This window comes from Fragaria vesca, linkage group LG2 (assembly GCF_000184155.1).
Source record: "Fragaria vesca subsp. vesca linkage group LG2, FraVesHawaii_1.0, whole genome shotgun sequence".
NCBI lineage: Eukaryota > Viridiplantae > Streptophyta > Magnoliopsida > Rosales > Rosaceae > Fragaria > Fragaria vesca.
Window position 1 is genome coordinate 29,058,535 of NC_020492.1, and position 10,196 is coordinate 29,068,730.

Genomic DNA, 10,196 nt, shown 5'->3' on the forward strand with positions numbered 1-10,196 from the left:
ATATATATAACATGTACATTATATATACATACGATGTATATAATTATATAATTTTGGACCAAACATATATATATATATATATATATATAGAATGTATATATAATGTATATGTTGTTATAGAGTAAACTGTAGAATAAAGAGAGATAGTAAAATAGATCGGAGAATCATCTTCTTATTCATTGATATAGACTCTTTATATAAGAAATTACAAGATACCTTCTAGGTATGTAGAAAAAAACATAATCCTATTCTAACTTGGTAACGTACATATGACTATACGAAATCAGAATTCCTTCTTTGACTAGCATTAGACCAAAGCACACACAAACTGAATGTTTTAGAACACTTCCCCTTGTGTCGTGTGTTTACATACCGAATGGTGCATACGGTGTTGCCTCATCAAAAACCTTGTCAAGTAACAAAAATCTTGTGAGAAAAAACTAAACCTTGATCGAACCAAAGCACACACAAACTGAATGTTTTAGAACACTTCCCCTTGTGTCGTGTGTCTACATACCGAATGGTGCATACGGTGTTGCCTCGTCAAAAACCTTGTCAAGTAACAAAAATCTTGTGAGAAAAAACTAAACCTTGATCGAAGAACAAAAATAGTACAACGCACCAACTACTACTTTGAGATCTTGAATCATATGATGCTCCCCCAGATGAAAACCATAATCAGAGAGACTTGATAAACGTAGCATTTCAATGCTTTTCACATGTTTCTTAAAAGTAGATTAGACAAAGACTTAAACATGTGTGCCATGAGTAATGATTAACCTTAACCAAACACATTCATGAACAACTTCTTGTTTGAGCAATGATTTATGCATGAGACAAGCGGTGCATGCGATTTTGCCTCATTAAAAACCTTACCAAGTAAAAACCCGGTGGTACAAAAAATCTTGGTCTAACGATAAAAGAGCACAACCGCACCCTTCACATTTGATATTAACATGTATGTACTAGACTACCCTTGAAGTCTGCATCACCACCTGATTCTTACATCAATCATAGGACTATTCTTGATTCTTAATTTAATCATGGAAGTTTCGATAACTTATTATATCAATGCTCTTTAACATGTTTTCAAATGTGACATTGGACAATGATAAACTAAATTATGCCGTAATGTCCTCAATACTGATCTTTTACACTTTGATCCTGAGGAGAACGCTGCTTAAGAACTCAAAACATAAGTTCGCGCTCAAAATTATATTTCCGCTCAGCATGGCCGTTGGGTACTAAAACAGCCGTAACTTTCTCTAGGAAATTGATATGGAGAATCCGTAAACGAAAAGTAGACATCCGTACCTTTCCAACCATATTTTACACACTTACTAGTTTGTTGTGAGCTATTCACAAAGCTTCGTCGAAGTTGGGTGTCTAGAAAATACAGATTTTCTGATTTCATTTTTGATGCATCTTTTTTCATCGTAGCTAATGATGGCATGGATAGCGTCTATTCTATCATGTCGTTTTCTATGTAAGGATTGAATAGCCCAATCCTTTCATACCTTTTAACTATTGAAAGGAAGTCCATAGCCATTCCATTGGCGTCTGCGTGGGCACATAGCTTTACAACTTTTCATAGCGAATGAGAGGTCAAGTTTAAACTAGGAATGAGATGTCAACTTTTCATACTTGGGCCAATCTACTACGTCGATTTATCTACGAAGTGTGGTTCAATAGACTCATTATTCCACGTCCTCATGTACACTAGTGTAATACTTCTAGAGATCACAATTCAGATTTCATGAGACGGAATTGAGTATCACTAATTTATGGATCATAGATCATGCTGTGCCAAGTTCGTGTTCTTCCTAGTGCGAGAAGTTATCAAACCTAAGGGCCTCCAACTTTCCTTCGGTGAGCCAGGGAGCCACATGGCCTGTGACACCATGTTGGCACATTGGCGTCACCATATCACCATCCATGGTGATGGCACCAAAACTAACTCATTTTAGTCGTGCCATATCCTCTTGATAGGACACCAATCGTTGCAGACATATTTGCAACATGTGATATCATCACTTTAAGGTGGCGTTCGGTAATGTTTTCATTCTTGTATTTTCATTTTTAAAAATAAACATGAGATGAAAATGTGTTGGGTGACACATTTCTGAAAACGTTGAAAATGAGAAATGAAAATATTTTCAACTTTTACAAAGAAAAACTAAAAACATCAATTTGACGTTTTCACTTTATCATTTTCTTAGTTTAGAAAAAATAAAAAACATTTTTCACAATAAATTACCGAATACATTTCCAAAGTAGAAAATACAATCTCATTTTCATATTTTTATTTTTTAAAATCATTTTTGAAAATCGTTTTCAAAAATGTTACTGGACATGCCTTATGTATTTACGTACCTTGTTTTGTGCGAGAGATTTGGGACTTAGTGGGGACAAATCACGACAATTCACATCATTCCACTTGAACACTTGTGTTCATATCTCCCCTTAACGACGAGAATATTGTCTCATCAAAGTGACAATCCGCAAATAAAGCAGTAAAAGAGATCGCCTGTTAAGGTTTTCACTAATGCAGACTATAGTTGGAGGTTCATATCCAACATAAAAACTTATTGTCACAGAGTACCAATCATTAAGCACTGTGGCAGTGCAATTTGGTACCTTGCTAAGTTGTCTACATAATTCCTTTTGGATTTGTTGCAAGAATATAATGTTCTCTTGTGTGCCATTAGTGTAGGCGCGTCTCGCTTCTAATTTATCTAGAGAACAAGCTTTACAACACGAACGATGAGCATCTGAAAGAGTCAATGAGGTATTAAGGGGAAGGTAGGTGCGTCTCAATTGAGTAGGCACATCTCGATCTCCGGTTTCCTTGGAGCTGAGTCCAAAAGACGTCAAATTCCCCTTAGCGCCGCCACTTACCACCGTGGCGTCACCACCATGCCTTATGGTGATGTTATTTCTCAAATGTTTTCGTTTTGAGTGGAAAAAGGGATGTCCATGATTTTGCAAAATTCAGATCATCATATCTCTTCCAGGGTGACCTAAACAATTTTGCCAAAGTTTGTATGAGTCGGTGTCCCAAATATCATGTTTGGAAACAACATGAGATTTGATATTTGAATAATAGAGGATGTTAAAACGAAACCGTAGACATGCTATACATTTTAGTCAGAGTTGATATGTAAAAGTTATGGTGTAAACACTAAAGTTACTATTTTCGGTCTGGGCATAAAAAGGGAAACTTTTCTAAAGTAGAAAGGGGAAGAAATAAGAAAATCCTTACTCTTTTCTCTCTCCTCTCCTCCGAGCTTCTCTCTCTCTCCCTTCTCAGCGACCTTCGCCTTCGATCGCCATAGTCCGACCGACACAGACCGCTGCGCCGGTCTCTTTCGATTCGTCGTCGCCTCTTCCACATTTCTAGGTCGGTGATTGAGTCTACAACTCAGTCATGTGAGAGAAATCCCCTCCAGAAGCCCAACTACTCCTCACCGGAACTCCCTCCTCTGGCCACCATCATCGGAGATTCTTGTCTCGTTTGGTAGTGCTCTTCGTGTGTAGCAATCCCCTAGAAGGAATTGAACCAATTCGATTCAGGATACGAGGAGACATCGCTTGATGGGCGTTTTGGGTTTTGTCGGGCTTAAGCCTAAATCTGTGAGTGGATGTTTGTTTTAAATTAAATGCATGCAATGATTCTATATTAAATGATTGATTTTATTTTATTGAATCTTAATTTATGGAATTGATTTACTTTCGTGAGTTATTTCCACGAAGTTATTTTCAGAAGTTAATGTGTTTATTTTAATTGTTAACTTCGCTATTTGAAAAGTTACCGAAAATCCCATATACGGTGGAGTCATATATATGTATATAAATGCTAGCTAGCTATACGTGATTTTCTGCCATAATGGTGTAGCGAATAGCCCGCCGTCATTATGGTGTGAATGCATACTTATATATTAGAGTCTGAGAGGCTCAATATCGTATAGTATTGGAGACTTACAGAGCTAGTCGCGTATTTCCTTACTTGGCCCTCTTTTTTTTTTTTTTTGAGATAATAGCATTACTAATTGTTTGTCTATGCTTTCGTTTTTTTTGTTTTTTTTTTTTTTTTTTTTTTTTTTTGAGGGGAATGAAATTTCTTTCATTGATCAAGAATCATTACAATCAAAAGATATAATTTCCTCCACATGCGGAGGAATAACAATGGTGAAACCTGTGCTCATACAAGAAAACAAAGCTAACTAAGCTAGAGAATGAGCAACACAATTAGCTTCTCTCTTGGTAAAAATCACTCTAGCATTAGAAGCCAAATTGTTGGATGCTTCTTGATTTTTCTAAAGAGATTAAAATGGGAAAGCATAAAGGTTTATTTAATTATTTGATTCTTTTAATTTTATTTTTGTCTACTCACGCTAACATCTTAAATGCCCAGTTTGCAAGTTAGCTTAGTTGAGGTCAGGTGTACGTGGAGTTATGGCATAGTCCTTTTCTTTGTTTCCGCATGACTATAGTTCTTGTTTTATTAGATGTATTAAATTGCTCTGATAATCTTTGTTGTTAATTAGTTGAAACCATTGGTTTAGGAGGTGTTGTGAACTTTAGGGGCATGAAGGCTCCAGGAGTATAAGGTACACGATTTTAGAAGTGTGTGCAGAGGTTTTTAGGAAGGGTTGTCCATTTTCAAAGGAGATTATGCCGAATTTTCAGTAGCATCTCCTTTGGAGGTGGTCCCCGTAAGGTTTATTTCGGATTTTAAGGTGAAATCCGGGGTGGGTCCTGACATAGACTCATACAACTTTCCAACCATATAAAACTCACGTTCTAGTTCATTTGGAGCTGATCACAAAGCTCGTATGAAGTGACTGTCCAGAAAAGTCAATTATATGGTTTTCGCAGTTTTGGCATATGCAGAGCTACAGAAGCTTGCAGATGGTGTGTAGGCTTTTGCCTTAGCCAAAAGTGACCTGTTTCTCATTATTGATGTGTGTTAGAGTCTTCAACGTCTTAGACAAGACGATAGTTGGTTAAATAGCGTAGGGGGTGATGAGCACATTTTATATCATATTATTAGCCCTAATTTATGTGTTAGTTACTTCTTTTTATTAGTATGAGTTATATAGTTCGTTATTATGTTCTTGTAAGTGTTTTGTCTTAAATTAATAATATGTTAAAGTTATGTAAGCAATTTAGATAAATAAGTGCAACATATGTTCTTATGTGCCTACAATTGGTGGAATGCTTTCACATTGCATTAAGTGTGTTTTATTGAAAATATTTACCTCAGCCATCAATTGTTGAATTCATTACTTCTTTCATGAATTAAATTCAGTTTACCCTCATAAGGTTTAAGAGTAACTTCATGTTAATCCATATACTTTCAATTTCATCAGTTTACCCCTTAAACTTTTGAATTTTCCTCAACCGTGACCAATGTCCTATCTTCTGTCCAAATCAGACGTTAACAACTGATAATTTTAACCTTAACTGTGGGGCTCATATCTAGAATTAACGGTCAATTCAAACGAAATATGAGAATTTGGGCACGGCAGACAGAAATTGAAAAGTTCATGGGGTAAACCACTATGCCATTTCCTGCATCAGGCGACACTAATGTTGTGTCGCCTGATAAAAATCGTAAGTGCCGCCTTCTAGCATGTCGTTGATGAGGTTCTCCGACGACACAAATGTTGTGTCGCCTATAAAAACCTCAGGCGACAGAAGACTTTTTCATTTTGTGTCATTTGAATTGAGATAAGACGATACGGTATATATGTCGCCTGATAGTTTAAACAACGACATGCTAGAAGGCGATTTTTTTTTTTGCCGTGAGGCGACACAGCTCTTTATGTGGCCTTATAACTGCGAGTGAGAGATAAATACACCTTACAACAACATATAGGTGTAAGTTAATTTGTTTAAAGACGACATTTAAACATCATGTGAAAATGTTACAGACGACATATAGTTGGTGAATTAAAATTTAAACATTTCCACGCCACATATATGTGGCGCTGGATGAACCCACACGACATACTATTGATGTTGTTTTTGATCTAGACGTAGTACGACGACACATATGCATTCGGTGAATGATCTTCAGGCAACGTATATTTGTTTTTTTTTTCATTTGGTCTCTTTAAAACAATAGATATCTGTCGTCTGATATGCTTTAAGCTTTCACTACGTGATATCTTTTAGGCTTTCGACATTTTCAGGCGACATTTGTCTATCGTATGAATGAGCTTGAGCTACATATAAGTGATGCATTCTTTTGATTTAAACTCTCCATTTGATTAAATTCAGAAATCAAATCTCTTTGTTTTCACAACACATTAGAGACAATAGCTTTCACTACGTGATATCTTTTAGGCTTTTGACATTTTCAGGCGACATTTGTCTATCGTATGAATGAGCTTGAGCTACATATAAGTGATGCATTCTTTTGATTTAAACTCTCCATTTGATTAAATTCAGAAATCAAATCTCTTTGTTTTCACAACACATTGGAGACAATATATTACTGGTTTCATTAAGATATCTACCCTTAGTTCTACTCATCAAATTGAGTATCCAAGTTACAATACAAAACGAAAATAACAATGCAGCAAAAATGTAATATGCACTTAACACAAAACAAGTACAAAGAACCCAAAAGAAAACAACTTAAAGTGCTACTGCAGCTGCTTGCCTTGTTTTCCTACACATAAGAGGTATTCTAAAATCAATTATGTTCTCAAAGTTGCAGCAGAAAGAGACATGAGCAATACTAGTATGTGGATCTTTAATGTAAAAGTGTGAAATGATAAAATATCTAAAATTAAATTCAAAACTCAAGCAATACCCAATAGTAAATATTAGCCAAGGAATAAGCCACACTACATGAAGTCTTATTAGTAAACTTGGGTTCCTATCTTACAGTGTACTCACATGATTGAAATCTAAAATTTATTTTTCTTAATAATCTATGTTTTCTCAATCTTCTCTTTAAGCAATGGTTTTAGGCATGTTTAACTTATATAAGAAAAGACCCAGAAGATTATTGGTTCATGTTCATGCTTTCCCTCTAAGATGCCTAACAACTGATGATATGAAAGCCTAAAACGGAAGGTCTACTCAGAGAAGAAAATGCATAGATTCATTGGATACACATTCAAGTAGACATAATTTCATCATTCACAAGCCTTCTAGACACATAAAGAACATGCTTAGTTATACTTGTTTGAGATGAAAAGAAAATTTGGTGCTGTACTTTTATCATGTTCACATAAACATATAAACTACCTTATTGAAGACTTTGAATGTTGATAATTGATAATCTTTTTCAGCAAATTCATGATAAAAGTAGCTTCAAGTACTATGTTCCAAGAAGAGTAATGGGTAAGTAACAATAATGCACTTTAATCACCAAATTATTACCTTAAGCAGTGTTTCATTATGTTCAGTAGGCAGCTTAGACAGCAAAATCTCTAACAAACTCAATCATTCCCTGCTTCGTGTACGAGAACAAATAGATTGGAGCAATCTACAAACATGACAAACTTTATCTGTCAACTTATTTGGTCTGTGCCTTATGAATTTAACTAATAACCAAAGAAAACAAAGAGCTCCAGATCAAACGAAAAAGATAGCACTTGAAAAGAAATATTGATGGGTTTCTACTAACAGCAACCACAAAAAGTTGTATGTGCTAGAAGTTTATAAGACTGAAGAATGGACTTCAATTACAACATCGGGACTTATTGAGTGTAGACGAGCCGATGTAGTTCTGCTATACTAATTCCCCCCAACTTATAGCGTTCTTCATGTAGAAGACTTTCTAGTAAAAATGTACCAGATATCACAAAGAAAAACATTATATGGCAGTAGCATATAGTCATCTATGCAATGTCTTTATCAACTCAATTGAACTCATATTAATCAAATTTTTGTATAGAAATACTGATACAGCTTTCCTACTTCCGAGTACTCCACATGACTCAAAACTTAACCAAATTAGATGAGTCTTAGTCCTATGGAAAGGGAATGAACCACTCTATAATGTTGTGTGGGTTTTGTACCAATTGAAGAGCTTAACGAACAGATTTCATCCAACTGAGTCATTGTTGTAGTTAACTAACAAATCACAAAAACTTCACAATACCATAACTTCCTTACTCTCAATGAAATTATGCATGTACTATATCGATTTTATACTATTGAAAAAGCCCAAGAAATCTGTACAATTTGTTCATGATTTTAAAGACTAAAAAGGATGCTAAGTTGACCAGTTTCAGTGAATTCGAACCAAATTTACCAAACCATAGAGAATAGAAATTCAACTGAACCCAGATTTCATACAACCAAGCATCCCTAAAATTCAAGAAAAAAGGAGTTCTCCTCTTTGATTGCAATACTCATTCTTGTTTATTCTCTAGGTAAATGATAAACCAATCTTGGTTTCTTAATTCTTCACGAATTTTTTAGCAAATCATTCTTTGAGAAGTTGACTGTTGAGCATTACTGATCAGTTTTCACCAAGAAACTCTTCATTTGAAAACCCCCCTGGCCCCTTTGGAGAAGCACTAATTGCAGCATGGATTTGGCTCATGACAAATCAAACCAAACTTAATTGAAATAGATGACTAAACCTTGCTATTTTATTTTAGCAATGGTGATGGCACGGTTAAACAAAGGGAAGGTAGTTTCAGTTTACACCAACGGACTTCCTAAGAATTTAACCAAGACTTTGGAGGATCGAGGAAGCTGAATATCTTACTATGCGTACACTTTTCCAGTTGGGATGAATTATACATGCAGACTAGAGGACCAATGAGGGGCTCATAAGCCTAATCAAATGTAGCAAAGAAAACCTTCCAACAAAAGCATTGCTATTAGCCGAAACCTATGAATGCTACAGTCTGGAAATCACAAGCATCACATACTTCATTATAGATCTCATATATGAACTTAAACACAATCTTTGCTTGCTAACAACAATCAATGGTTTCAAAGCCGGGTTGGTAGACGAGTGCTTGGAGTATTGAGAATATAGGGCTCTTAAACAGCACAGATGCAATTTTAATTACCACCATTTCTACGACTACCAATAATTCCAATAGCAAGTCCAGTAATAACAACATGAAAAAGGTTACCTGATCTTGACATTATTGGAGGAGATGTGTGCTGAGACATTTTAGTAAACCCACTTCTCAGCTGCCTTAACGCTGGAGGCTAGAGATGCCAGCATATCATTAGGAATGCCCACCATGACCTCAATCCCAGACTTACCCAAAGTTGTCAGTGTGTCATAATCTGCATTAAAGAGCTTAACCTTTTGAATCCCATTTTGCCTCAGTAGGCTCACCACACTATCTGGGGGTAGAGGGTGGCTTGCCTGTGTACCCCAGTTTGCACCAATCCCACTCACTACTCCACACATCATTAAGTTTGAAATCAGGAAAACTACCCAAATAGAAATACCACCTGAAAACACCTCCCCATTTCCTCCTTTAATTCAAAGAGAGACAAAGACACAGATATTAGTGAGAGTTGAAAGCAGAAAAAAAAAAAAAAAAAAAAAAAAAAAAGAAACTAAAAACAGCGAGGGCAACCTGCTGAATAGGCTCAAGAACACAGAGGGACTGGCCGACTCACTAGAAACTGATAAATTCAAATCCCTATCAATAGAAACTGAAAAACTCAATGGCAACCCACAAGCTCTAAGATTTATCGTAGCAATGGAAGAAGGAAAGTAAATAAACCAAAATCACTGGACTATGAATACAACCCTCACCTCCAGTCTGCCCAAAACGACTCAATCTCCATCTAACATTCTCCAACTCGAAACTGGACTCTCCTCAGCTTGTTGAGCTTGCCGGAAGCCCGAAGAACATCGTTGCCGGAAGACCCCGACATGAACCCGGAAAATAGAGGACAAGGGATTCCTGAGTTAGGGCTTCATTCAGGTAGGTAAGACATCGAAATGAAAAGGAGGGAGAGGTACAGAAGATTCTCACCGGCGTTGGCCGAATCTACGACCGGAGCAGTGGGTTTCGCCGAAAAACGATATGCAGAGAAAAGGGGGTCAAGGGTTAGGTCTCAAATCAGACATCCAAGAACACAAAAGGAAAGAGAAGATGAATAGGACCAAGAATACACTCACCGGAGTCGCAGTCGCTGCCGGTGTCCGTCGGAATCCGATGAACACAGTGGTCTTCATCGATTTCAATCTCCAA

General features: G+C 36.4%; 1 non-coding gene across 1 annotated transcript; it reads right to left on the reverse strand.

Annotated features, from left to right (window-relative positions):
• Positions 1–6,531: 6,531 nt before the first annotated feature.
• LOC101309121 lies at positions 6,532–9,905 on the reverse strand. The gene is made up of 5 exons (XR_184083.1): positions 9,755–9,905; positions 9,573–9,638; positions 9,114–9,468; positions 7,399–7,504; positions 6,532–6,679 (listed from the first exon to the last, which is right to left on the reverse strand). It is a non-coding gene; the product is annotated as an uncharacterized LOC101309121 (transcript).
• Between the last annotated feature and the right edge of the window lie 291 nt (positions 9,906–10,196).